Source organism: Oryctolagus cuniculus, chromosome 1, assembly GCF_964237555.1.
Source record: "Oryctolagus cuniculus chromosome 1, mOryCun1.1, whole genome shotgun sequence".
NCBI classification, from domain to species: domain Eukaryota; kingdom Metazoa; phylum Chordata; class Mammalia; order Lagomorpha; family Leporidae; genus Oryctolagus; species Oryctolagus cuniculus.
Window position 1 is genome coordinate 190,923,455 of NC_091432.1, and position 6,438 is coordinate 190,929,892.

The 6,438-nt window shown below is 44.8% G+C and overlaps 1 pseudogene; it reads left to right on the forward strand.

Moving 5' to 3' along the window:
- Positions 1-323: 323 nt before the first annotated feature.
- On the forward strand, positions 324-5,913 carry LOC100355667 (swi5-dependent recombination DNA repair protein 1 homolog pseudogene; annotated as a pseudogene).
- The last annotated feature ends 525 nt before the right edge of the window (positions 5,914-6,438 follow it).

A 6,438-nucleotide genomic window follows, 5' to 3' on the forward strand; every position in this document is an offset into this window, starting at 1 on the left:
CAGGAATTCTCATGTGATTAGGAGAGTGAGATACCACTTATTGTTGGTATTCATGAACAGCCTGAACTAATTTCCTCTCTCAAGACTGACAAGGATGTTGGTCTTTTGTGAAATAAATTGTAATTAGAAAATGATACCTTAAGAAAACCTTATACATTACTTGTATCTGCTGAAAGTTACAACATAGGCTGTTCTACTGCAGCGAAAAGAGGCAAAAAAAAAACAAACAAAAAAAAACCAAAACACCACAACAAAAACCCCTCAAGGTTCACCTTTGTTATGATTATACTTTGATCATTAGAACCTATCGTTTGTTTGATATTATGGCTTATCCTACAAGTAAGTCTGGAAAACGTTCAATAATTCTCGTTGTTCTGGTGTATTATGCTGTCCATTATTGACTTCTTCCCATGAACAAGAAGACTTGAAAGTCTATGTCATTACATACAGTGTTTCATGTAGTCCTATTATCTATAGCATCTCATTCTTATGAAAGAACCTCTTCGTTCTCCTGGACACTGATTTATAGATGCACTGCAATGAAATTGTATTTAAAAACAACCATCAAAGCCAGTGGCGTTACACTTGAATGCCTAACCTCTCAGAATACCTGAGGCGCTTCCCTTTCAAGTTGCTTCATTAGTGTGTATTTATTATTCCTGATTACACTGTTCTCAGCATTTATGAATCAGTTTTTGATCCAAGTAATTTGCAGCCCGAGTTTCACCTTGAAAAGGAATTTGAGACTATCTTCTTCATAAACTTAAATGTTAGCTATGTATTATCCATATTTATGGATAATGGCATAGTATAAATAAGTCAAATCTAGAGCCAGCACTGTGGTGTAGTGGGTAAAGCCACTGCCTGCGGTGCCAGCATCCCATATGGGTGCCAGTTCAAGTCCTGGCTGTTCCATTTCCAATCCAGCTCGCTGCTAGGGCCTGGGAAAGCAGTAGAAGATGGCCTGAATCCTTAGGCCCCTGCACCCACATGGGAGACCTGGAAGAAGCTCCTGATTCCTGGTTTCAGATCAGTGCAGCTCCAGCCATTATGGCCATTTGGGAAGTGAACCAGCGGATGGAAAACTTCTCTCTCTGTCACTGTGCCTTTCAATAAATAAAAATAAATCCTAAAGGAAGAGTGGAAGCCCAAGATGTAGGTAGGTCTGAAGTCTCTGAGTTATCTCGATGAATACAGGGGGAAAAAGCTCCACAATCTTTTCCTTAAAAATATATTTAATTTCCTTCCTGTTCAGTCTTGGAAATAAGTAGACAAATGAGGGAGTTTCCATTCCAGTATGTCTTATTTCCTCTGGTCTCCTTCTGATGGAGGTGTGAAAAGCCAAACGCGGCTAGCTGATGGGAAAAGCAGAAGCGGCAGCAAAGGATCCCATTAATGGAAAGAGCACATGGGAACCACTCCACGATGCTGAGAACACAGACACCGTGCAGCAGTTTCTTGCTATGATTTTTCCATAGAGTGTGCACATTCCAAGGCAGCAAGATGTCACTGCTCTGCCTCTGCCTGTCTCTCACCCTCGGTGGCCCTATCCTTTCATAGCCTATGCCTCCGGGACCCCATCCCCAGGATCAGCAATCTTAGGAAGCCATCCTGAACTAGCAGCTGCCTAACAATGTGATGTCTGTGTTCAATTACCCTGCAAATCCTTATCCTGTTTCGCTGCAGTCTGACACGTGCAGATTCTCTATGCCTAGTGACACAAGCCTTCTAGAACCATGCTACTCTCAAAATACGCTACAGGGATCACAGTGTCAGCGTCAGCCAGGGTCTCATTAGCAATGTAGACTCTTTAGCCTCACCTCAGATGCATTTCATCAGAGTCTTCATGTTCACAAGTGTCCCAGGTGGTTTGCCTGCACATTGACTTTTTTTTTAACCTGCAGAGTTAGACAGTGAGAGAGAGAGAGAGAGAGAGAGAGAGAGAGAGGTCTTCGTTCCATTTGTTCACCCCTCAAATGGCTGCTACGGCTGGTGCTGCGCCAATTCGAAGCCAGGAGCCAGGTGCTTCTCCCGGTCTCCCATGCGGGTGCAGGGCCCAAGCACTTGGGCCATCCTCCACTGCCCTTCTGGGCCACAGCAGAGAGCTGGACTGGAATAAGAGCAATCGGGACAGAACCGGAGCCCCAACCGGGACTAGAACCTGGTGTGCTAGCGCCACAGGTGGAGGATTAGCCTAGTGAGCCCCGGCGCCAGCCTTGCACATTAACATTTAAATATGCATCCTTACAGAGTCCAGTTCCTTCCCTCCCACCCTAGTGACTACCTGTAGCCTCAAACCTGTCCCTGGGACACATGTTTGCCTGATGGTGGCTGCTCGCTGCCAGCTCACTGCTTGTTTGGTCTCATCAGTAGTGCCTGCTCACAGATTGGCCACCGATGCACTGGACTCAACTCTTTCCATGCATGACATCTCATTGCAGATGGCCCAAAGCTGGTTCTTCTCCGGCTTTGCCTTCAGTTGTCTGTGTTGATAATCTTTGGAAACGGGACTATCTTACAATACCTCACCTCTGCATACACACAACAGCCATCCACCCAGTGTGCAGATCCTGACTATGTTAACCAACTGATACTGGGGCCTAAGAAATGTCTTTAAGAAGAATACCTCTAACACAATTATTTGAAACTCTCTGATGATTATCATCTAAAAAAGATTAAAGATGAAGCAGGTTTTTGCATGCTGTGGGGATGGCAGAGAGAGAAACCAAAGGTGGAAATTCCATCACACTCAGCAGTGATTTTACTGAGCCCTGGCCTGGGCAAATCCACCATTGTACCGTACAAATAGTTCATGAAAACTGCTGATGAGTGCAACACTCAGAGAACGATTAGGGACAACAAGTTCTTCATTTAATTCTTGTTAGAGCATGATAAAACATCTTAAAGTAGGCAATGAAGGGAACAATCAACATTTTTTAGAGACACCAGCCTCTTGCATGAAATAAAATGGTTTGGAATTTCATACAGCAAGCAGATTTGAAACAAGCACATATGTGAAACATACCTTCAAGCTTATCAAGATATAAGTTGCTTGATATTGGGTCATGCCGTGCTCTCCAAAATGATCTTGTAAATGAGAATCTTCCTAAACCAAGATTAAATGAAGACAAAACAAGTTGGTGAGGCAGATTCAGGAGAAACAAGACTACCTTTAGAGGTTAAAACTAGTTATAATGCATAGATCAAAGAATGGCCTGTCTCAATTGCAGTTATTAAGAAAGAAGTGGATGAGCTGGAACCAGCTATTGCTTTTTTGTTTAATGTTTCATTACTTTTATTATCCTGTTAAGCTCAGTTTACAACAGGAGACACATTGTATACTATCCAGTCAACTTGTTAAATATTATCTACAGAACATTATCTACCTATATTTTAAGAAAAATGACTTATCAGTGTTCACAGAACACCTGATCCATGTAGAAATACTGGTAGTAGGAGCCGGTGCTGTGGTGCAGTGGGTAAAGCTGATGCCTGCAGTGCTGGCATCCCATATGGGTGCTGGTTTGAGTCCCGGCTGTTACACTTCCAGTCCAGCTCTCTGCTACAGCCTGGAAAGCAGTAGAAAATGGCCCAAGTCCTTGGGCCCTTGCATACACTTGGGAGACTCAGAAGAAGCTCCTGGCTCTTGGCTTTGGATTGGCACAGCTCCGGCCATCTGGGGAGTGAACCAGTAGATGGAAGACCTCTCTCTCTCTCTCTGCCTCTGCCTCTCTGTAACTCTGCCTTCCAAATCAATCAATCAATCAATCAATCAATCTTTTTTTTTTTAAAGAAATACTAGTAGTAAGCATTAAGCCTAACTCTATTTTCAGACCAACCATGTACCTTTGGATCAGAAGACAGATGGGACGTTGCCTCCTAATTCCCAAATTTATAGAGAAACATGTTTTCGAGGTAAATATTATGAAATTGCTAGGAAGCTAAACCATGTTTTTAAGGCTAAGAAATATAGACAGAAGACTAGTTTTTCAACTTCTAAAAACAGCTTCAAAAGTCACTTGGAAGATCAGCCTAGAGGCAAGCAGTAAGCATATTCTCCTGATTCATGAAGCCAATCTTTCCAATGGAATGACCAGATGGCACCTGTTGCTGAAAATAGCAATGAGGTCTGAACCTGATTCTCAAGTCTTGGCCCTGGATCAGCTTTCTGGCTTGGACTGGTCAGGAGCCATTTCCTTCAGAATCTTCATGAGTGAATGTAAATGACTATGCATCAGCACTACCTTCTCTTTCGGCTCTAGAATCCTTTCTGGTAGGGGTACATTGTGATCATCCAACTCAGATGCATCCACTATGGCTTTTGTTTTCAAGGGATAGCACATCATTTTGTCAGGAAAGGCAGAAGTGACCTCACAAGGTAGCCAGGGCAGCATGAGTAGAATATAGGTAGATGGAGGCCGGCGCCATGGCTCACTAGGCTAATCCTCCGCCTTGTGGCACCGGCACACCGGGTTCTAGTCCTGGTCGGGGCGCCGGATTCTGTCCCGGTTGTCCCTCTTCCAGGCCAGCTCTCTGCTGTGGCCAGGGAGTGCAGTGGAGGATGGCCCAAGCGCTTGGGCCCTGCACCCCATGGGAGACCAGGAGAAGCACCTGGCTCCTGCCATCGGATCAGCGTGGTGTGCCGGCCGCAGCGCACTGGCCGCGGCAGCCATTGGAAGGTGAACCAACGGCAAAGGAAGACCTTTCTCTGTCTCTCTCTCTCACTGTCCACTCTGCCTGTCAAAAAATTAAAAATAAATAAATAAAAAAAGAATATAGATAGATGGAAACCAACGGGGATCCCAAAGCAATTATACAACATAAGTTTAGGGGCCGGCACTGTGGCGCAGCAGGTTAAAGCCCTGACCTGAGGTGCCGGCATCCCATATGGGTGCCAGTTCTAGTCCTGGATGCTCCTCTTCTGATCTAGCTCTCTGCTATGGCCTGGGATAGCAGCAGCAGATGGTCCAAGTGCTTGGGCCCCTGCACCCACGTCGGGGACATGGAGGAAGTTCCTGGCTCCTGGCTTCAGATCGGTGCAGCTCCAGCCATTGCGACCATCTGGGGAGTGAACCACCGGATGAAAGACCTCTCTCTCTCTCTGTCTCTGCCTCTCTCTGTAACTCTGTCTTTCAAATAAATAAAATAAATCTTAAAAAAAAAAGAATGTAAGTTTAAAAGTGCTGAGTTTGAGTGAACCGTCAGTACCAACTAGGATGGGATTTTCCAAAATGATGTTATTGGTGACTCTGGAGAAGACCATGGCCAGAAGGGACCACACAGGTCCCAGGAGAGGTATACTAAGAGGGCAGTAGATCTGAGCACTTTGGAACACCATGCATGCCTCAGGCTGCAGTGAGGACCCCTCTATCACCTGGGAGTCCCGCTCCATGGAGATTGCACAAGAAGGTTCCTGGGTGGCCTCCTTAATGCCATCACTGAAGTCACTGAGAGGCAGCTTTGCACAGCACAGCAAAGCAGCCATCACTGAGCTGCCTGCTTTTTTTTTTTTTTTTAAGATTTATTTATCTGTTTGAAAGGTAAAGTTGAGAGAGAGAGAGAGAGAGAGAGAAATTCTATCCCCTCATTCACTCCTCAAAAATCCCCCAATGTCCAGGGTTGGCCAGGCCAAAGCCAGGAGCCTGGAACTCCATCCAGGTCTCCCATGTGGGTGGCAGGGGGTCAAGACTTGGGTCATGTTATGCTGCTTTTCCAAGTACGTTAGCAGGGAGCTGGATCAAAAGGCCACAGCTATTGGTTTAAGAGCTATAGTGAGCTGTATCTGAAGAGAAAAGAGTTAAGCCTTACTCTACTGGAGACCACCATGGGTTGAATGACAAGCTGATACACTATAACAGAAGTGAAGAATTCATAAATATTTATTTCCTGATTTTTTTCCAGAAAACCCTTTGAGAGCAATGATTTATTTTAAATATACTTTAAAGGAAAGATAAAAATCATTAAAATGTAGAGGAAAATATCCTGATCAACATCAATTTAGGATGCTCCATTATATAAATACAAATTAAGTTCTAAAATAAGAATTTAGTATTTTGACTAGTCTTGTCAAAGAAAACTGGATATTTAAAGAAATGTGGAAAATATTTAGATGATGTTTAAGAAATAATTTGGGAGGCCAGTGTTGTGGAGTAGTGGGTTAAGCTGCTGCCTGCAATGCTGGCATCCCATGTGGGCGCCATTTGAGTCCCGTCTGTCCCACTTCTGAAACAGCTCCCTGCTAATGAGCCTGGGAAAGCAGCAGAGGATGGCCCAAGTCCTTGGGCCCCTACACCCATGTGGGAGACCTGGAGGAAGCTCTTGGCTCCTGGTTTCAGATTGGTGGAGCTCCAGCTATTGCCACCAACTGGGGAGTGAACCAGAAGATGAAAGACCTCTCTCTCTCTCTGCCACTCCTCCTTTCTCTGTATAACTCTGCCA